The sequence below is a fragment of the Natator depressus genome, chromosome 6 (assembly GCF_965152275.1).
Source record: "Natator depressus isolate rNatDep1 chromosome 6, rNatDep2.hap1, whole genome shotgun sequence".
Lineage (NCBI taxonomy): Eukaryota > Metazoa > Chordata > Testudines > Cheloniidae > Natator > Natator depressus.
The window spans coordinates 17326714-17348437 of NC_134239.1; the positions used below are offsets into that span (position 1 = coordinate 17326714).

General features: G+C 49.9%; 1 long non-coding RNA gene across 1 annotated transcript in view; it reads right to left on the reverse strand.

Moving 5' to 3' along the window:
* Window positions 1–21167, reverse strand: part of LOC141989942 (uncharacterized) — a 32086-nt gene extending 10919 nt beyond the window's left edge. The window contains exon 1 of the long non-coding RNA XR_012640033.1: window positions 19856–21167. This is a non-coding gene — a long non-coding RNA (uncharacterized LOC141989942). The remainder of the gene's footprint in view (window positions 1–19855) is intronic.
* Window positions 21168–21724: the final 557 nt, after the last annotated feature.

Sequence of the window (21724 nt, forward strand, 5' to 3'; positions counted from 1 at the left end):
TACTTGTTCCCCCACAAACATCAGGGAACATGGTTGGCACTGATCTCATCCTAATCACTTTAACAAAGCCAGCAGGGCTCTGAGAGCCCATGGGGCACTGGGAGGAAAATGGCTGCCTTGGAGAGGTAGTTTTATGTAAACAAATCCAGATTATTCATGCACATGCAAGCAGGCACACATGAAAGTATGCATGGCCCAGAGCCACCCACAAACATACCTGGTCACAAACATGCCCTAAAAATATGCACACAGAATCACTGTCGACAATCCCTTGGAGTTTGAGGAAGATTTCCATAAAATCCTAGCCAGACAGTTATCACTGGTGATTCCGCAGGCGGCTAATGCGACCAACTCACAGATCTTGTCACAAGTGGGGCAGACATTTCCCAATGGAAAGGGCCGATCTGGATTGGTGAATCAGGCTGCGGCGCATTCTTTCCTCCTTTCCCATGTCTCCATTTCCTGTTGGCTCCATTGGATCTCAAAATACTGGGATCCTTGCCACAAGGTCCTTTTCCATTTTGGTCAGTTGAGGGCTTGGGTTTCCCCATGAGCTTATGTCAATATTGCACTTCTTCATGTTGGCTTTCAGGGTGTCTTTGAAGCGCTTTTTTTGCCTGCCCTGCATCCATTGGCCCTGGCTCAGTTGTGAGGACATGACCTACTTTGGGAGTCAATTTTCTGGCATTCAAAGAACATGGGCAGCCCAATGGAGTTGGGGGTGGATGATCATAGTTTCAATGCTGGAGATTTTGGCTTGGGACAGAATACTGCATCAGTCATCCCACTTGATTCAGAAGATCTTGCGGAGGCAACGCTGAGGGTATCGTTAAAGAACTTTGAGGTGTCTGCTGTATGTGATGCAGGTTTCGGCACCATAAACAAGAGCAAGGCTAAGAACAGCCAGGTACACGAGAAAGTTGGTTTGATTCAATATGTCATGATCTTCGAAGCCACATAATTATGGGGAGCTGGGCAAGAACAGACCACTTGCATCCTCCCAAGTGTAATTCTGAAGGATTTCTCAGTCCCTCATTCCTACAAATGGCTTCCCTAGCCTGCTCTTGAATTTCTACAGTGGTGGTGCTTTGGCCAGATGTATGTGCGTATACAGGCATGGCCACGAGCCCTTGGACATATACACATGCACATACTCGAGAGGCTTTGAGTAACATCTCCAAGCAGTGTGCGTGGGTGCCTGTGCATAGCTCAGCCCATGACCACACACCATGTGAATATGCATGCACACGCATGTGCACCTGGCTATTACAGAAGAGGTTCAGAGAGACATTTGTTGGAATGAGGTAATGAGAGATCCTGCCAAACTGCAGACTGGAGGAGCCACGTTTTAGTGCGCGTGAATCTGCACCCATAATGATGGACTCATTCATCCAGACACGTGTACATCTAGGGAATCCTCCAAGTGCATATTTGCAGCCAGCACTCAGGGGCAGGCAGCAGCTACTGGCCAGCTAAGAGCCAGAGGGGCCAGATCCAGCAATAAAATCAGGGAGGCAGGAAAGGGAATCAGCTTTGAACTGCGGTCCTCTACACTCCCATGGCTCACTGCTGCTCTCCAGCCCCAACAGCGGTTCCTAAATCTCTCTAGTAGCAGCCTTCAGCCACACGTATCCGCAGATTCCAGTTTTGTGGATCATGCTGTTATACCAATAAAATAAAAACCAGCAGGATCTTATTAAAAGGGGAAAAGGCAAAATGCCACATTTATTGTGAATACAGAAAGAGTCATAGTAAGCAGTTAGTTATAGCTATAACATTCCATTCAATTTCATATTTATTCACACATTCATTCATACACACACACACAGACAGGTTCTGCAAAGTTGCTTTCATAGTTACCAGCCTTAGAGTTGCTCATGCCAAGCCACTGGCCAGGTGGCCTGGACACGAGGAGGGAGCAGGGCCTTGTCAGATGCTCATCTGACGCTCCTGGAAGTTGGTTTGCAGAATTAGACCCCAAAGTTCTCAGTTTCTAGAGTCCATTTTTATAGGAATTTATTCCTATGCCAGTCTATGGGAATTGCTTCATCATACTGTTGCTGAATCAATCAGCAGATGGCACATTCCTGACGGCTCCGTGTTGTTCTTCGGTTCTCCCGTCCTTGAGGCTGTTGGGTGGATTCTAGTCTGCCCTCCGGGGGTCCTCTGGCTGTTTCCACTTGACTCCTTCTTCAGCCGATGGACAATGAATGATCAGGGAGGTGCCAGCCTAAGAATTCAGTTATTATCCACACCAAGTATCCATCCACATACATCCTCTATCTCTATTTTAATCACAATTGTTAACAAAGCGAGATAAATACAACAAAAGGGCGGGGAGTCTCTGTGTGCTGTTTCTGTTGTTACAAAGAATTGCTTTGAGAACAGACTGTTTTAGGATGTACTAACACAATTAGCAGGTTGCAAGTTTCACACAGAGGGGGAGAGAAACAGTACCAAAACCCAAGAGACCTCTTAATTAGTAATACCTTGGAATTTACACTATGGGGAATCAAACTCATTTGTGATTTTAATACAGAACTTCTTTAATATGATCCAACAATGCCCCCTCCCAGTCTTGTGCTACATCTGGGGATCTTGCCTTCATCCATCCCCGTATGCAGCTAGGCACCCACACCAACACCCTCCCCCTTCCACACCAGCAGGCAGCCAAACACTGTACACATGGACACCTTCCCCCTCTCCCCCTCCCATCCCGAGACTTTTTATCACAAAACATGCAAACAAACAAGCTATCTTGGACAAATGGCTGGGAAGCTTTTATCCACAAAGGGCAGGTGCTTAGCCTTGTGAAACGTGGCCAGAGTTTCAAAGGGGCAGGCACAATGCAAGCCAGGTGGATTAGGAGGAATGAGGAGTATATTGACCCACTGTCTCTCTCCACCTCAGAAGGCTGCCTTGCCACCTGATGAACTGCAGAGGGAAAGGACAGTGCGGGGGGAGGGGAGGGGGCGGAAGGGCACAAAGAAAAGGCAAATACTTCCCTGGTGTAACTCCACTGCAGTCAATGAATCTGGTCTGTTAAAGACTAACCCAGCCCACAGGGCCCCTCTAACTCATGCTGGGAAAGGGAAGAAACGTTACATGTGTGTTATCATAGGAGCCCAGTCATGGACCGGGACCCCACTGCACTGGGCGCTATACAAACACTGAACACAACCACACATTCCCCATCCCAAAGAGCTCACACACGCACTAAGAGAAGAGAGAACAGAAGGGTACAGACAGCTGAAGGAGTAGAAGTGAACAATGAGACAACGTTGGTCAGAGTGACAGACAGTGCTCTCTGCATACCAACAGTGTAGGTCTTGTCAAGGTTTTGTAGGCATCCCAGCAAAGGCGAGTTTTAAGGAAGACTTGAAGGAGGATAACGGGGCAGCTTTGTGGATGTTGATGGGGAGCGTCTCCCAAGTGCGAGGGATAGCATTAGAGGAAGCACAAAAGTGCTTGCTTGAAAATGCAACAAGTGGGCGATGGAGGCTGGCATCCTGGACCGATCAGAAGTGGGAGCGGATATCTTGATATCCCGGACAGTGCTTGGAAGTGAGGACAAGTAGCTTACGTTTGAGGTTATAGAGAAGGGGGAACCAATAGAAGGATTCCAAGAGCAGGATGACCTGCTCAAAGCAATGGGCTAGGAAAGCTATCCTGGCAGGACCATTCTGAATGGATAGGAGCAGGGCAAGATTACATTTGTCAAGGCCAGAGAGAAAATGTTGAAGAGTGAATCTCCAGCCAGCATGCCCTCATATAGCTCAGCATGGTGTAGCAGGTTCTCATCTGGCACCCCCTGCCAACCTCTGTTCCCGCCCAGCAGTGGACTGCTTCTTCTCTTGACTTAGGCCGCTGGACAGGACACTTTAAAGTCTCACGGCTTCCAGCGTATCATTGTCCCATACAATGTCCCACAAAACTAATGAATAAACAGAGCATCCTCTGCTGCTCAGACCTTTGCATCCCTCTCTTCTCTCAGAGCAGTGCATTTCCAGACTCCTGCTTGCCTGACATCCTCCAACAGAATGCAGAAAACCCCGGACAAACCAAACCCAACTAATGCCACCTCTGCCCAGCTAGTCCCACTAGGTTCTCCCCACCTCCCTGTTCTGGAGCACCGATTCCTCTTGGCAAGATCCTGTGCGGGATGTGAGTCAAAGGTGACCAAAAGGCAGCTGGGAATCGAGGACATGGGATTCAGAGTACAGTTCTTTAGCTAGGATGATGGCAGAAGAGGAGAGAATAAATGTCTGGTGGAGGAAGCCAGTGTGATCAAGGGACTACTTCCAGCAGAGATGTTTCGCAGCATGAGCGGAGGAGTACAGGAAGAGGATGTTGAGGGTGAGCCAGGGCTAGGGGTTGGCGGGGTGGACCTTGTGATTGGAAAGAGGGGCAAAAGAATCAAGGGAGGAGGACAGTGAGGACGGAGTAGTTGGGTCAAACCTGACTATGACCCCATATGCCAGGTTGCCTGCAATGCCCAGAGTAGGGAGCCAGGCCCAGACCCACAGGACAGGAGCCACTGCTGTGGGGTTAATGTGGCACAGGCTCGCTCTCCAGCCCCTTGTGGCCTCCCCAGGCCTCCCCTCTGCACCAGCTGGGATTAGGGCTACAGTGCTGGAATTGAGGGTGCTGTTGCAGGTAACCAGTTCCCCCATGGCAGCTTTAGCCTAGCTAGGCTTGGAAGGAATCGATTTTTATTCCCAAATGTCAGGAAACGTCAATTTCACTGTCCACTCACAAAGCAATGGCAATATATTTCCATCAATAATCGAAATGTACAGATTGGAAAATTATGAAAAATGCTGCTTGGGGTCTTACCCGAGTCAGAATCCAGTGACACAGCCTTCTGAATCGGAGTTGCTACAAATGGGCACACAAATTGAGTAGCAAAAACCAGTTTAATTTGTTGATTTAAGAATAATAACTCTGTATATTTTAACATGTGATGTTGACAGTTTGTGTTTAAACTGTTTATAAAGCTTTAACTGTTTTAATCTCAATCTCCATTCTCATTAAATAATTGTTGTCTGACACACACCTCCAACTGTGAAAACAAACATCGATAAAAATCTGCTTAAAAATGAACACTGATATTATCCATCAAAATTATAACAAAAGAATAACTGAATTCTGCTAAGCCTAAATATCACACTGAATGGGGAGGCTGAAGACCAAGTCAAGTGAACAGCCCTTTTGACGACAGGAAGAGTAGAACCAGGATTGCAGGTCAAATAAAGAGGTGAGGATGAGGAAATGTGCAGTTGAGGGGTTACAGGACATGGGTCATCAACATGGAAGCTGAAGTCACTGAGGATGAATGTGGGAGACTATGAGGAAAGGGAGAGAGCAATCCATGAATCAAAATCAGAGAGGAAGGCTGATGGAGAGGAGCTGGATGGACGGTGGAGGGAGAGAGACTGGTTGAATGGAATGGTCTAGAATGTTGGCCAATTGTGGCTGGCCCTACTGACGTGTAGGAGCGCATTCAGGGAACCTTTCCCACTCCCTCACACCTCTGTATAGGGCCCGCCACCGTGGATCAGAGCCAGCAGAACTCTATGCTAGTGCATCAGCAGAACCAGCAAGCGTAAATAGAATGAGGTGGGGTGAGCACACACTCCCAGGGTGAGCAGGAGCAGTGGGTCAGGGCCTGGTTCGTTAACAGCAGGGGCAAGGTACCTTTGCCCCGTCCCCAACGAACTCTGGTACACTTGGTGCTGAGTTCCAGCGAAAGCTGCATCACAGGAGCTCAGGCCCTGCAATTCTCTAAAATACACAAATAAGGAAGAACTGCCAAGTGGTAGGGAGCTAGCCAGAGACCTGGGTTCATTCCCTTGCCAGAGTTCCTGTGGGATTTTGAGCAAGTCTGTTAGCCTCTCTGTGCCGCCATTCCCCATCTGTAAAATGGGGCTAACTGCACTGCCCTACCTCACAGGCACGCTGGCAGGATAAATACATTAAAGACTGAGAGGTGCTCAGATATGATGACAATGGAAACCACAGAAGTATCTGAGATAGATAGAAATGTGGCTTTTCCTGGTTCATCTCAATTAGAAATAGAATGAAGCGAATGCTGAACGAAGCAGAATGACAGGGGGAGGGAATGAACCTGAACAAGCACCCCTTGCAGGCCACAGAGGGACATGACAATTCTCCCCTCATCCAGCCCCAGGGATTTCCCCGTCATAAATATAAAGGGAAGGGTAACCACCTTTCTCTATACAGTGCTATAAAATCCTCCTGGCCAGAGGCAACATCCTGTTACCTGTAAAGGGTTAAGAAGCTCAGCTAACCTGGCTGGCACCTGACCCAAAGGACCAATAAGGGGACAAGATACTTTCAAATCTTGTGGGGGGGGCGGGGGGGGAAGGCTTTTCTTTTGTACTTTTTGTTTATGTGTTGTTCTCTCTTGGGACTGAGAAAGGCCAGACAGAAATCCATCTTCTCCAACCCATCCTAATCCAAGTCTCCAATATTGCAACCAGTATAGGTAAGCCAGGCAAAATAGATTAGTTTATCTTTTGTTTTATGTGAATTTTCCCTGTGTTAAGAGGGAGGTTTATTCCTGTTTTCTGTAACTTTAAGGTTTTGCCCAGAGGGGGATCCTCTGTGTTTTGAATCTGAAAACCCTGTAAAGTATTTTCCATCCTGACTTGACAGGGATGATTTTTACCTCTCTTTTTTTTTTTTTTTTTATAAAATCCTTCTTTGAAGAACCTGACTGCTTTTTCCATTGTTCCAAGATCCAGGGGTTTGGGTCTTTGATGATTTTGTAACCAATTGGTTAGGATATTATTCTCAAGCCTCCCCAGGAAAGGGGGTGTAGGGCTTGGGGAGATATTTTGTGGGAAGATGTCTCCAAGTGATCTCTTTCCCTGTTTTTTGTTTAAAACGCTTGGTGGTGGCAGCATACAGTTCAAGACCAAGGCAAAGTTTGTACCTTGGGGAAGTTTTTAACCTAAGCTGGTAAGAATAAGCTTAGGGGGTCTTTCATGCGGGTCCCCACATCTGTAGCCTAGAGTTCAGAGTGGGGAAGGAACCCTGACACCCCCTGATGGTCTCTTTCTCCACACACAGCCCTGGGACTCCTCTTCCAACAATGGACCTGACTCCTCACCCAGGCAGAGTGCCCCCTGCAGGCGCTGAGAAGAGGGCACAGAAGGAACATCTCCCTTCTCCACATTCTTGTCTTATGCAGCCAAGCAATGGGTTTGATGCTGCTTCAGTTATGAGCACCTGATCTTCTCACTCTTTGATGGACAAGGCCTGTGCCAAATGGCCTTTGCCCTTTTAATCTGGATTCAGTCCAGGTATTCAGGCAGTGTTTTACCAGCATGTTCTGCTTCTTCAAACCTGCTGTCACTCACCAAGCTGTCACCTGTAATTAAGAAGCCTTCCCTTGGCAATCAGTCTGCCAGCTGCAGTTGTACTTTCTGGTACGGAGCCGGCAACATGGGTCTGCAGCAAACCCATAGGGCTGAGTCAGGGTAAAAATGCAGTTAACGGGTTGCAGTACGTATTCCAGCTTGTGGAACGTAACAGTTCACAGATCCTGCTGGGTTAAAATGCACAGAAATCTGCATTTCCACTCACTCTGGCTAGGCAACTAAAATCCATCATGGTGAGAGCATCACCCAGTGGTAGCTAGGGGACATTTCCATTCCCCTGCACAGTTCTGAGGACTCCTCAGAACTCCTCAACTCAAGAAGACCACCCCCTGAAGACACCAGCATGGTCTTTCCACTCCCACCCCCCACCCAGGCTCAGCATTCAGGGCTCCACTCCCATTGCTCTGCCAGTGCATCCCAGTCTCGGGTACAGCAACAATGGTCCATCCTAGTCCCTGCTGGGAGAGATTTCCTTTCTCCTCCGCAAGTTCCGGAGACTCTTCTGGGCTGTCAGCACAGCAAGCCCCAGACGGGGAAAGCTCACCTTGCTGGTAATGGGGAGACCATTTTACTCTCTAGTCTTGGTACTGGGAATTCCTCTCAAAGGGTGTTTTCAGAGTCCCACAATGCCAACCGGATGAGTGCCCCAGCCCCGCTAGTAGCCAGGAGACATTGCACTGTCCACACTTTCAGTCCTTGGGAGGCCTCTCTCCTCCGGGGCTGTCAGTGAGCCCCAATCCCAGGCTGATGGGAGGGCCTCCTTTTTAGACATGCCCATTCTTCACGTTCTCCGGTCTCCCACTGCACTGTCAGTACACCTCAAATCCCAGCCAAATGAGCACTCCCCCTGCTGGTACTGGGAAGCTCCTTCCCACCGCACCGGCTGGCACAGAGCTAGCGAAAGCTGTTTGTCTCTTCCAAGGGCTCTAGCTGGTTTCCAGAGGCTCCCAGCCCGCTCTTCTTTTGCGAGCTGTGCTGAGCAGTTGTGATCTCTCGACCTTGAGGAAAGTCCCTGGCTGTGCCACCCAGCTCTGGACTCCTGCGTGGCTGACCAGTGCAGATCCATAGACAGGACATGTAACAACAGGTAAACAGAACTGGCCGCTTACACTAGTAACACGCAAGGAGTGACACAAAAATCCTCCCACATTACTCTCTCAAGACCATTTTTAGTCCCCACTGGCAGGGAAGCCTAGTCCAGTTTGGGGAAGACGTCACGATCATCTGTTCTGCAATAGCACCTAGATACAAAGTGTAAAAGGGTCAGCTGGCTCCCAATCACGCCCTCACGGCCAGGGGTGGCTCTGCAGCATCCTGCCTCAGTTTCCCTTCTCAGACTCCTCAGTAACTCAAAAGGCTTTCACGAGTCTAACAGCAGCCACCCTTCTTAGAATCTAATGTATTAATATAAAGTTCAAAACAATTCATGCTGTCCTCAAAGTCCCCAAATAATTCGAGCCGCTGTAGGCTGTGCTGGAACCCTAGGCATAGCTGACAGGGTGAACCAAAGTAGGCCTGGCCTTAGCAGAATCGTCACACACCGGGTATTCGCTAACCAAGTAAGCACAGTCCTGACTTGAGGATGGAACAAGAGCCCCCAGAGTTCTCAAGTAACTACACAAATAGCAAGAGATGGTCCAGGGACCACGGACCTCTCGTAAAATAAGGATGGAATGATGCCAGGTTAATGGAGGAGGATGTTTTGTTCCGACTAGCAGGTACAAGGTACAGGATAACAACCCAAAGCATATGAAGTGTAATACGTGATTTGTTTGTATCAACGTATAAAAGGAGCGTGGAAGGAAGGGCGCCTTTGTACTGGCCTAGGGGACAGCATCCTGCTGTGTTGATTGAACTGGCACCCTGAGGCAGGCATAAATTTGTTAGTGTACCTGTAGCTCCTATGGGGCACTAATACTGAGCTTTGTTGACAATAAACCTGGCCGGGGCCTTGCCACCGAACCGAGCCTGCAGTCTTCATGACTAGCACTGAGGTCTGCTGAATCAACACGCTGGAGCTCCAAACACTGCAGAGCAGCAGCAGAATAGCAGCACCCTGCGGCAGAAAGAGCAGCCACTCCTAGGCCTCTGCAGAGTCCCTCCGCAGGCCTCTGCCTGCCATGTCCAACTCTCTCTGGCCCCACGAGCCAGCAGGCCAACCCCGCCCTCTCCAGGTCCCTGCCCCTCTCGACTGCATTGTCACATCAGTTTCCAGCTGGGCCCAGTCCCTCCTTCCCAAGAGATTATTCTCTGCTCCAGCTCTCTCTCCAGGCCTCGCTTTTTCTATCGCCCCCAATGACTTAATTCACTCTCTCCACTTGGGGAGGCAAACAGGCTGTGTCACAGGGGACTGGGCCCATCTCCCCTAAGGGACCAGCTACCCTGTGACACAAACACTGGGGTCCCATTGTGTTAGGCACCGAATGTACACATAAGAGACAGCTCCTGCCCCAAAGAGCATACACCCTAAAGAGACAAAGAGGAACGGAGGCACAGAGAGGGGACGTGACAAGCCCAAGGTCACACAGCAGATCAGCGGCCAAGACTAGAACTGGGGTCTCGAGCCGATTCGAGTGCAGGCTTTCTTCTCTTCTGCACATAAACACCTGCTTCTTTACACTGGTGACTAAGGTTCATTCACATTCCAGGTTACTTATGGCCTCCCTGGCAGGAAGAACCCTCTCTGGGGTGCAGCAAACACCGCCTGTGCCTGCTGGCTCCCTGCAGGCTCTGAAAACGTGCCTAAAGCTGGAATGAAACCCAGACACACTAATGGAAGCAGGTTGCCATTGTATATGAAAGTGGGAGGGGAGAGCGACACTTCTGGGTGGGAATGGGCAGAGGCATCTCACAGAGAGCCAACTGTGAGGGCAAGGAAGACTTACTGGTCATGTAACCACATGCTTCCTGGGACCCATCCCCTTAGTACCTCTCCTCTGTATTTACCCCACACAGACAGGCTTTGTATTGTATAGAGATGGGGGAAGGGGTTCATTCATACTAGAGTTTATATGGGTGTGCGTGACTGTGTAGCTACTATATGAAGTTATGGGTGGATGTGCAAGAATGAGAAAGCGTTGTCTACAAGTAGGAGTATGTATGATGGGGTGAGACTCTGTATGTTTGAGTGGGGAGTGGTTGTGTTTCTATGTAAAAGCACCTCAGCGGGTGTGTTCGTGTATATTGTTAGTGCATATTGTGTTGCGTATACAGGTATAGAGAGGAGCAGTGTGTACGTCTGGCTGTTGGGGGGGGTACATAGGCTTGTTCATGTCTGGGCAGGTCACTGAAGTTCTATTAGAGCTGGGCAAATAGCATAAAAAAGCCTCATTTGAGCATTTAAATGACCGCTTCAAATATCTTTGTGCCTTTGTGTTTGCTTCCTGTGCCTTTTCCAGCGTCAAGTTCACCAGGAGGAATAGGCCTGGGCCTAGCGAGCTTTAACTGAACGCTGGAGAAAGCTCACAAAAGCAAATCTTACAATCACACTGATTCAGTCAGGGAAATGGAAATATAACACATGACACCCCCCCCCTTGTCCAATCAAATGAGCATAACTTGAATCTCAAATATTGCATATGCACAATGAATGGCTCACGGAGACCTACCGGTGACTGTCTGAAATCATCTGGGGAGTGATTTCACATAACAAATACATCCAAGACAATCTGAAGTGGCTCACAGACAAGACACACAGGCAAAGAGGCAACATGTGTCACATCAGTGCCTGGCTGAGAAGGTATCACCCAGCTCCAGGGAATGCCTAGCACAACAGAGCCCCATTCTTGGGTGGCCCTGAGGCACTACTGTAATCAACGTGATTAAATGCCAGTACTATTCCGAACAGCATCATTAGATTGCATCTCCTCCTGTGGTCTTATCTGACTGAAGGGAGCGGAGCCAAGCCAGGGGACTACTGACGGCTGTGTTGAGTTATGCAGCACAGTGGCTGCTTACTGATTCCTGAGTGCCTCTGTAGCCATCCCATCTCTACTTTCCCTTCATCCAGGCCCCTTTAAGAACACAGTCACCAGTGACCTTCTTAGCTTAAATCCTTCCATTCACTCTTCCCCAGTTCTCCTCAGGCTGGCAACAGAACTTATCAAATAGAACTCAAAAACTTTTCAGGTCCTCTTCCCTTCTTTAACTCCCCCTCACAGGCCTTACCTAGTTAGGGCTCTGCAGGGGCCACACTTGCTCCTAGCAGCTGCTGTTTCCACCAGCTTCAGTTTCACACACTCACCTAAACTCCCCAGTTCAGTGCCAGACTTCCCACCACTAATGATCTCCACTATACTCTCTCAACCACACCCCTACCTGCAGCTTCCTGCAGCCTTTTATATTGGAATCACAGGATTCTTCTCAGGTGGTGCTCATCTTGCAATCAGACCCAATGAAGCCCTAGGCTCTCCAGCCCACTGCAAGCCACCCTGTTTCAGATGGAATTAAAATTGCTCCAAATTTGGAGTCAGGTATCTGATCGCCAAGCCCCTTGCTGTCCATTAGTAACTGGACACACACGCACATACACCCATCTCTCTGCTCCTCCAGGGGCACTGGGTCTCCCATGGGGTCCTGCATACGCCGAATGAGAACGTCTCTCTGGACAGCGGCTACACTCACAGGCTTGTGGAGTGGGGCCAGTGGATTGACCGTGACATGGACCTGACTCCTCAGAGCATCAGCACCACCTGTTTTGTGGATGGAACAGACTGTTCCCAAGGCTCCACCAACTCTAGCCAGTGCTTCCCTATCCAGGCACACTGTACCTTCAACTGTACAGGCCCTGTACTCAGGCAAATGGCCGGAGGTCTGGGTCTCAGTAACAACAGGAAGAACAGTATGCTAACCGTAGTAATAATGCAAATGGGCCCAGTGCCACATCTAGGTTTTGTGACTCTGTGAAAAGGGGTCTGTGCTCTCTCCCCTGGAATGACCATAGGGAATACACCCCTGGCATGGATCTCTCTCCACTGCTGTCACTGTGTCTCTGAGCCATAGGGTATTTACTGCCATGTTTCCCGACAGATGATCACCATCCGTGTGGGGACAGGATGGAGTGCCCACCCTTAATCTGCTCCTCACCTTCCTGCAGCGCTGGTGGATCTAGCTTCCTCCTAGGACAGCTGCAGCCTCAGGAGCAGCTGAACAGCATCACCTCCTTCGTGGATGGCAGCACGGCGTATGGCAGCACGGCCTCGCGACTGGCCAAGAAACTCTGCAACTTCACCCGCGAGCTGGGCTGCTGGCTGGGAACCTGGAGTGCTCTGATGGGGGGCAGTCCCCCCTCCTGCCCTGCACGGAGAAGAAATCCCCCATTTCCTGCACCTTGATTAGGAACCTCTGTCCTCCCACTAGCACGTCTGATGTTTCCTGCTTTGTAGCAGGTAGGAGACGCTCAGGACAGCATGGCAGGATAGCAGTATATGTCCATTTTAGCTGCTGTTCCAACACACACTTTAAAAAACTACAGTCCCTTTCTGAATGAAAATTCCCCAAATTCTCCCTGATTCTGGAGTTTCTCCTTCTCTTCCCAGCAATGTCCCACGTGCTCCATTTGTGCTTCTCATTGGGACTTAGAGGAGAGGAAAATGATGAGGAACAGTCAGCATGGATTCACCATGGGCAAGTCATGCCTGACTAATCTAATTGCCTTCTATGACGAGATAACTGGCTCTGTGGATGAGGGGAAAGTGGTGGACATGTTATTCCTTGAATTTAGCAAAGATTTTGACACGGTCTCCCACAATATTCTTGCCACCAAGTTAAGAAGTATGGGCTGAATGAATGGACTATAAGGTGGCTAGAAAGCTGGCTAGATTGTCGGGCTCAATGGGTAGTGATCAATGGCTCCATGTCTAGTTGGCAGCCGGTATCAAGCAGAGTACCCCAAGGGTCGGTCCTGGGGTTGGTTTTGTTCAATATCTTCATTAATGGTCTGGAGGATGGCGTGGATTGCACCCTCAGCAAGTTTGCAGGTGACACTAAACCGGGAGGAGAGGTAGATATGCTGGAGGGTAAGGATAGGATACAGAGGGACCTAGACAAATTAGAAGATCGGGCCAAAAGAAATCTGATGGGGTTCAACAAGGACAAGTGCAGAGTCCTGCACTTAGGACGGAAGAATCCCAAGCATCCGCTACAGACTAGGGACCGAATGGCTCGGCAGCAGTTCTGCAGAAAAGGACCTAGGGGTTACAGTGGACGAGAAGCTGGATATGAGTCAACAGTGTGACCTTGTTGCCAAGAAAGCCAATGGCATTTTGGGCTGTATAAGTAGGGGCATTGCCAGCAGATCGAGGGATGTGATCGTTCCCCTCTATTTGACATTGGTGAGGCCTCATCTGGAGTACTGTGTCCAGTTTTGGGACCCACACTACAAGAAGGATGTGAAAAAATTGGAAAGCGTCCAGTCGATGGCAACAAAAACGATTAGGGGACTGGAACACATGACTTATGAGGAGAGGCTGAGGGAAATGGGATTGTTTAGTCTGCAGAAGAGAAGAATGAGGGTTTGATAGCTGCTTTCAACTACCTGAAGGGATTCCAAAGAGGATGGATTTAGACTATTCTCAGTGGTAGCAGATGACAGAATGAGGAGTAATGGTCTTAAGTTGCAGTGGGGGAGGTTTAGGTTGGATATTAGGAAAAACTTTTTCAACTAGGAGGGTGGTGAAGCACTGGAATGCGTTAACTAGGGAGGTGGTGGAATCTCCTTCCTTAGAAGTTTTTAAGATCAGGCTTGACAAATCCCTGGCTGGGCTGATTTAGTTGCGAATTGGTCCTGCTTTGAGCAGGGGGTTGGACTAGATGAGCTCCTGAGGTCCCTTCCAACCCTGATATTCTATGATTCTATGACTCTCAAATGGCCTCTCTAATACAATGGCTGCCCCGTACATGGCCTGCTTTGCATGCTCCACCCCATGGCGGTTCTAGGGGACCTCTCGGAGCACATTCTGAGTCTGTAACATGGGTGCCCCATGGAAGACTTTCTATCCTGTTTTTGGGCTGCCTTCTGTCCTCTAAGAGCCAATGCTCCGACCTGCTTTCTCCTTTCCAGTTTGGGTTTTCTGCTGGGTTCCATCTCCTCTAGCTAGCCCTGGCTAGGTGTCCCTCCACAGCATGTTTTGTTCCTGCCCCCCAAATGGGTGATGTATTCTATCTGTGCAATGGCCTGCAGAGTGCAGTCTTGGTCTAGCTGCTCCTGTCAGGTCAGCAGCACATGGGAGGAGCTGGCTTTCAGCACTGAGCATTTCACTGAAGTGATATTAGAGTTCCTGCTTTAATGGCCTCTTTCCTCCCCAGGGCACTCGAGATCTGATGAGCATTTAGGAATACAGGTCCTGGTGGGGGTGTTCCTGAGGAAGAACAAGAGAGTCACTGCAGCGTCCACCAGCTCAGCCCCTCCGGGAGTGAGGAGAGCTGCTACCAGGAGACCTGCAAGATCATCAGTGCATATCTCCAAGTCAGGGCATCAGCTTGGAGCTGCCCAACCCGTGGCATGGCATCCCTCACACAGGACCACACCCAACTCCTACTGAAGCCATGGGACAGATTTGCCGAGACTTCAGTGAGTGTTGCGTCAGACTCATAGTTGCCACCACATATTTCTCAGCTGTTCTCTTATACCTCGCTGCTCGGCAGACCCTGCTCTTACCAGAGAAGGGCTGAGACTGCTACACACTAAGCCAAGTTAATGCACACGTAGGTTTATATAAGAGCAGCCCTGACCTTGGGAAACCTTAGTAAAGCTATACAGCAAACAGAAACTAATGCTAGGATCAAACTGCAGCTGGCAGGGGCAGGGAATGGCCCATTGCCTGGAAATCTCGGGGCTCCCAGAACTCTGTCTCACTTCATGGCAGGTGGCTCAGCACCTCTGAAAATCAAACCTTTAATCCTGGCCCAGGGCAGGAGCAATGGCACAGCCATCCACCCATCCCTAGTGTAATAGACGTGAGGAGGTGGGTGAGCTCCTGGCCTGCCTGCTAGGGAAGCCGTTCTAGGCTCTGTTTTGTGGGGACAGGTGAGGGGTCCTGTGACAAAGCAGCACTTTGTCATTCAGTCCCCAAATGCCAGCTCAGAATTCCAGCACCAGGTGATCACAGCATTAGCTTCCTCAGATTCCTCAGGCCACCCAGGATTTATCACAGGGAAGGGATGCTTATGTCTGCATTACGTAGCTGGGCACTACACATTAGCTACACCTCCCAGCAGAGAGAAGAGCTGGAAAAGGTAACTCTCTTCTGGATCCTGTGCAAGAACGCCCACATCCGCCAACTCCCCACAGACGTCTTCTCCAGCAGCCACTTCCTGGACCACTTTGTCCCCCTGCAACAGTCTCCTCATTCCCAGGGTGGATCTGGCTGCCTGGAGACAGGACCCGACAGGTAAAACCTGGAGCATCTGGCTGTCGGATAAGGAAAGCCCCCAGGCAAGGCAACTGCTCAAAAATGTTCATCCAACAACCATATTGCAAATAAGGTGCATATATTGTAGCTGTGTACCTGAGATGACCTTTACATTTCTAAATCTGCAGAGATTAGCAGCCACGTGGCGTTCAGCTCGGTGCACGGTTTCAGATCACACACATGCACACTGTGTCCTTTCTTGTTTGGTCACTCTCCATGCATTCCGTTTGTGCCTGGAAAACCATGATTAGCTAGGGACAGCCCACATTTATCAATACAGGCCATTGCACCATGTCTGAGACAGCAAGGCTATTTTGTACTCTAGGCCTAGGAAAATATGCTGTCTTCGGTACCAGTGTATGGTAACTGGCGAGAACTAGGGACTGTTAACTAGAGATGCATGTAAAGCAGTCCTGTGCTCACCAGTATGTAGTTTTATTGATCCTACAAAGCCCAGGAACTATGTGGTGCATTCCCAAGTGCCATCTACTGCCACTTTCTCTGTTAATAACCACTGCCTCTTTTACAAAGCACTCCTGTGACAGTGACCATGCTGGGAGCCTGATTAGTTTTTCATTTACATCAGCTCCACACAGGTGTAAGACCATGGACTTCAGTGGTTACTTCTGACTGACACAGGGCTGAGGAGCAGAGAATCAGGCCTGTGTGTTGTGCGACCATAGAACAAAAAACCTTGCTGTAATGCAGATGTATGAGGGGGTCAGAGTTAAGGCTGCGGTGGCAATCTCCTGCTTTTAAGAGGGTTAAAATCCAGGCTGCCCCAACCCAGATTTCAGGGCATTTTGCACATTCCAATGACGATATCTGGAAGTTTGTCCATACTCTATAAAGTCTACAACCCAATTTCCTTTGCTATAGAGTCAGTGGCTAACTCCCTTCACTGTCTCTCTGTCCCTCTCCCCAGTCCCTGATGCGGAAGGAGCCTACTTTGTTCCCTGTAAATCCTGTGTTCTTTGAGTACCAGACTGGCTACAGCCCGGAGGGGCCTTTGTACCTACTCTGCAGCCATGCCAGCAGAGTGCAGACCCCACTGCCCATGTTCCAAGGTCAGGCATCCAGAGAGCCAGCAGCAGGAACCATTCTCTGTGCTGTGTTAAAGAGCTGGGTGAAAAACCCCTATAAGTGGGTAAAGCGGGTTATCAGGATGGAGCAGGAGAGACTGCTTCTTGGGTAGCCAGGACCCGAACCAGACAGTTCCCTAACATTGGACACTGCATTTTCAGAGAGAGAGAAATGGAGTTAAGGGACTTAATTTACAACTTCCTGAAATTTATAACAAGCTGCTTATAGGCTCATTCTGTATCACACCCTAACCTGTAATCAAGCTGCTTGTGGTAGCAGTGTATGCCTCATCTATAGTGCCACCTAGTGAGGGAATGGAAAATAACAGAGCTATTATTACTACTATTTTACTAAGAGGCCCCATTGTGCTAGGTGTTGTACAGAGCATGAGCGACCGTCCTTGCCCAGGAGAGGTTACGATCTATCACAAACAACTTAGGCTAATAAATCACTTTCCACGTACACAGCACCTGAAGGATCTCCAAGCATTCTGTGAATGGGGCGGCCAGTTGGTTTACCACTGAAATGCTGCCACCTCTGCAGCAGATGCATGTCCAAGTACTGGTCTGGTGCCCAGGTCCCCTGCTGGCAGGCTCTGGGAGTGTGGTGGCCTCTGTTCCCACTGAAGGAGATCTACACATCACTCAATTGCTTATGACCGGCTGCAAGGAGAATGCCACTCACACAGCTCATCTGAGGAGTGAGTACAAAGCATAGGGATGATGGACCCCATGTGGAGAGCACCCTGAGGAAAACAAAACCAAAGAGGACACCGGTCCCAATGCCTGCCTCTGCGTGGATACATCAGTTAGGGGGGAAGGTGATATTTCTAGACTCAGCCCTCTGTGCTGGGAGGCATGAATGACTGATTCTCAGCTACACATTACAGGCCAAAGGGCCCATTTCTGATCTCACCCACACAGGTGTAAATCTAGAGTAACTCCATATGTACACTGAGCTTGGAGTTAGGCCTGTAGTGAGGACACCCTGCTCTTTGTGACTATAAAAAGTCTGTTCGATCCATTCTAACACCATTTCTGTTCTCTGATCTGGGGACTCGGACCTTCAGCACCACCTCACTGGCTGCAGCTGCTGGGGTTGGAGCAATTTCCCTATTCACTGCAACTGTGACACTACACAGAAAATAAGTTTGCGGCTTAGCTTAACCTTGCCCCTGTGCTTTCTTCATAGCCTGTGCCCAGGCAAGGGAATGAAACAAGGGAGGCACAGCAGCTTGTTTTAGATCGCTTCAGACACAGAAGAGTCCCAAGGGCTGATTCTCCTCCCATTTATGCTGGTATAAATCCACCGAGAGAGAGACAGCTGTAAGGCTGATGTGAGATCAGCACCAGGTCCTCGCTGTCTTACTGTTGTCACAGGAATCAGTATGGCCCTGGCATCCTTCCTGCCTGTTTGCTCCTGCACAGCCATAGACAGTTTTCCTTCTGATTTCCTTCCCAGATATTCCAGAGAGGGAAGGACTTGGCTGTGTTTGAAAGTACCAATTGTCCCCCAGGGCAGCCCCAGCAAGCTCAGAAGTTAGAGAGCTGCCAACTCTAACCATCCCCTCCAGCTCTCATCTCAGGAATCCCAGCAGCCACACTGGCACCAGCCCTGATCACAGAACAGAATTTCCAAAGCATCCTGGACAAAAGAACCATGCAAGAGTGGAAGCCAGATTTCCTTTAGCCCCACGCGTACCTCTAGGGTGACCGAGTGCTGTGGCACAGACCCAGCAGGTGTCATACACTCTGGGAGCTCACCCACCAACTCACCCCAGAGTTGTCTAACAGCAGAGCTCTGCCAGAGACCAACCTGCTGGAGTAACTCCCCAGCTGCCCCGCACCATCTCTTCTTACTCAGTAACTACTAGTCACCTTAGTGGCAATAAGAACGAATAAAGCCTGAGGGACTCAAGCAGGTCACAAGGGAAAAGGACAATGAATGAAAGACACCGGCACGGGCTGGTAGCCAGCTTTACTGTAGCCCAGCCTCCACATCCAAAAGCTTGAGGGAAATGGCAGCCAGCTTGACCGAAGGCAGACTATTTCTTCAGTCCTATGGAAAGGCAGGGGAAATGGTGGCCATTTTGAATAGGGGAAGAAATTCATGAATTTGATGCCATTTGATTCCCCCTCAAGTGTGCCGTGAACATACCAACTGCCACAGACAGGCGAGAGGGGACTACAGGGAGAGACACACAACAAGGGAGCTAGGAATCGATGGGATTACAAGGCTCCTTCACCCATGTATTTGAGGGTAGAACTGGACCTTTACAGGCTCAGGACCAAATTCTGCCCTGACCTACGCCCCATGCAAGTCCGTAGATGTAGGTGTGACTGTGGGAACAGTTAAGCCCAAGGTGGGTATTGGACCCTCTATCAACCCTGCTTTAGGATCAGTATAAGCCTTCACACCCAAACCCTTCTAAGCCAGTGTTTACTTAAATCCCTGTTTTTATTTCCTTTCCCCAAGGGGATCCTGACAGTTCAATCTTCGTGCTGCTCCTGGCTGTGAACTGTATTTTGACTGATTAAAAGCATTCTAAGGTACACCATTAACTTTCCCATAGAAACACTGTGCACGGTGTGAAGCAAGATTTGGGGGGGGGGGGGGGAGAAGGGGGGAAGCACAACCCTCCTGAGCCTTCCCTGTGGGACAGTGCCAGAGGAGGAAGAAGGAAAGGCTGAGAGCAACCAGTTTAGGTGGGATTTTCCTTCCGAGTGGTTGTTTTGTGCCAGTCTGAGCCCAGGTGAAACTCAAGGCCTGTGAAGATGTACAAGTTTGGGATAGCAGATTAAGCTGTGAGAGCCCTGAGGGAAATGAACGGAGACTCAGCACTTGGGACGTCTCACACTAGGCCCACACACCTCGTGATACGCTGTAGGAAATAGCCACGCGCTGGGCCCAGGGACATGAACTGACAATCTAACACATCTGCTGGCTGTGACTTACATCTGCTTTTCCAGCCAGGCTCTGCAGAGGCACGCATGGTACCTTATTGGCATTACAATAGGCAATGTACCCAGTGTGAGATTGGCACCCGCTGGCAGGGAGCTGCCATACTCTCTCCAGGAACACGCAGGCGCTCTGTGGGGAGGACAACAGATACACCAGCCGACGTTCCTCGCTCTTCTAGGAGGAACCATTATGAAAGTGGCCCAAGGGAGCTGCATCCGATTTCATTTCTGCTCGGGAGAAAAGACGCATCTTTCAGACAAGCTTCATTTGAAATCAGAGGGATACTCTGGGATGGAAGGAGCAGGCACAGCCCATCTGTTTCTGAAACCCCTTGGAGCTTAGCCTCAGTTCCCTCTTGGTAGAATAAAGGCTTAATTCATCCTTGCTCAGGGCCCCTTTGCACTAGCCCAGCTGGCACAAAAAGGCCATAGGACCACCCTGAGATCGCTTCCCCTCCCAAGGAATAAACCTGGCAGAGAAGGCCCATACTCCAACTGTGCCACTCTACCCTGCCTCCGCATGAGCGCCAGGCACAGTGGGCATGGCGAGGCACAGCACAGGCAGGCTGGAGGGACAGGCCATGGCAGATCCGCTGTGCCCCTGCAATGGCTCACAGCAGCCAGATGCTGGGGCACAGTTTAAGGCAGGCCTGAGCACCATGCCTGGGGACTGAACCATTGCCCACAGTCTCTGAATGATTTCCCTCTGTTCCTGTGCTGGCATGGTGTCGAGTCTGCCCCTATGTTCCCAGCGTGAGTGTGTGTGGTGTCTTCCTCCAGATTATTATCCTCCCTAATCAAATCAAGCCCCAGCTGCTGGGTAAGTCTGACCCCAGCAGGGATCTAGATGCACTCAGCAGGCCAGTTCACTCTTGGCACTTCCCCCAGGCCTGTAGGAAGCTAAATTGCCTCCGCATTAGGGCTAACCCTCTCCCGTGGGGAAGGCAAAGCATGGAAGCTCCACCTTGAAAAGGTAATGTTTCTTTTGCAGCTGGAGGGGAGACAGGCTTAGGAGGAATAAAACAGTGCTGAGGCGAGAAAGGCCACCCCGCTCTCAGGAAGAGAGGCTGTTTAAACAGGACAATACTGGTAAGGATATAATGATGCACCCAGGAGACCAGTCACATCTACCCCTTCCAGTGGGCTGCTAAAAGTCGAGTCAGGCCCTGCCAGAATGATTTCCTAGAATCCCACTGGATCCCAAAGTCATGGGCTGGGATCGCCCACTGCTTTAGTGCAGGAGAGTCTAATGTGCTGTAATGACACAGGAGAAAGGAGGCTAAATGCTGGGGAACCCACACACCCCCATCATTGGGGGCCCATTTTCAAAGGTAATCACTGATATGTCCAGGCCCCAATGCTGGTCCCATACCCACCTACTGAAGGTAGAATGCTAGGAGTATTGGTCCTGGGGAAACGGTGTAATTACGAAAAGAGGATCATTGAATAGGTGGGTTTCTGGGATAGACAGTCCATCCTGTGGAGTCCTGTAGGTGGCGATCCTACAAATAGACAGGTGTTAGGAGGCACCAGTCCCATAGGAGAGGGATTCCTGGTGGTTATGCTGCCTCCACAAAATGAAGAGCACTATCCACTGTCAGGCTGTAACACCAGGTAGTGTCCCTTGCTTGGTTCCTGCCAGACCAAGGAGAAGCAGGCCAGATCACAGAGCAGGAGAGACTCTTCATTCAGTGGAATACACAGAGAGACTTAGCTGTCCAGATCCTCACAAATGACTCTGACTCCCAGCCACCCCTGTTAGCTGCACTAATTCTGCATGAGAATGAGCTCTCATTCAGCTGTGCCTGCTCAAACCAGCAGTGGAGGCCGTGCTGTTCCACACCTCAGTCCCACGCCTGCCAAA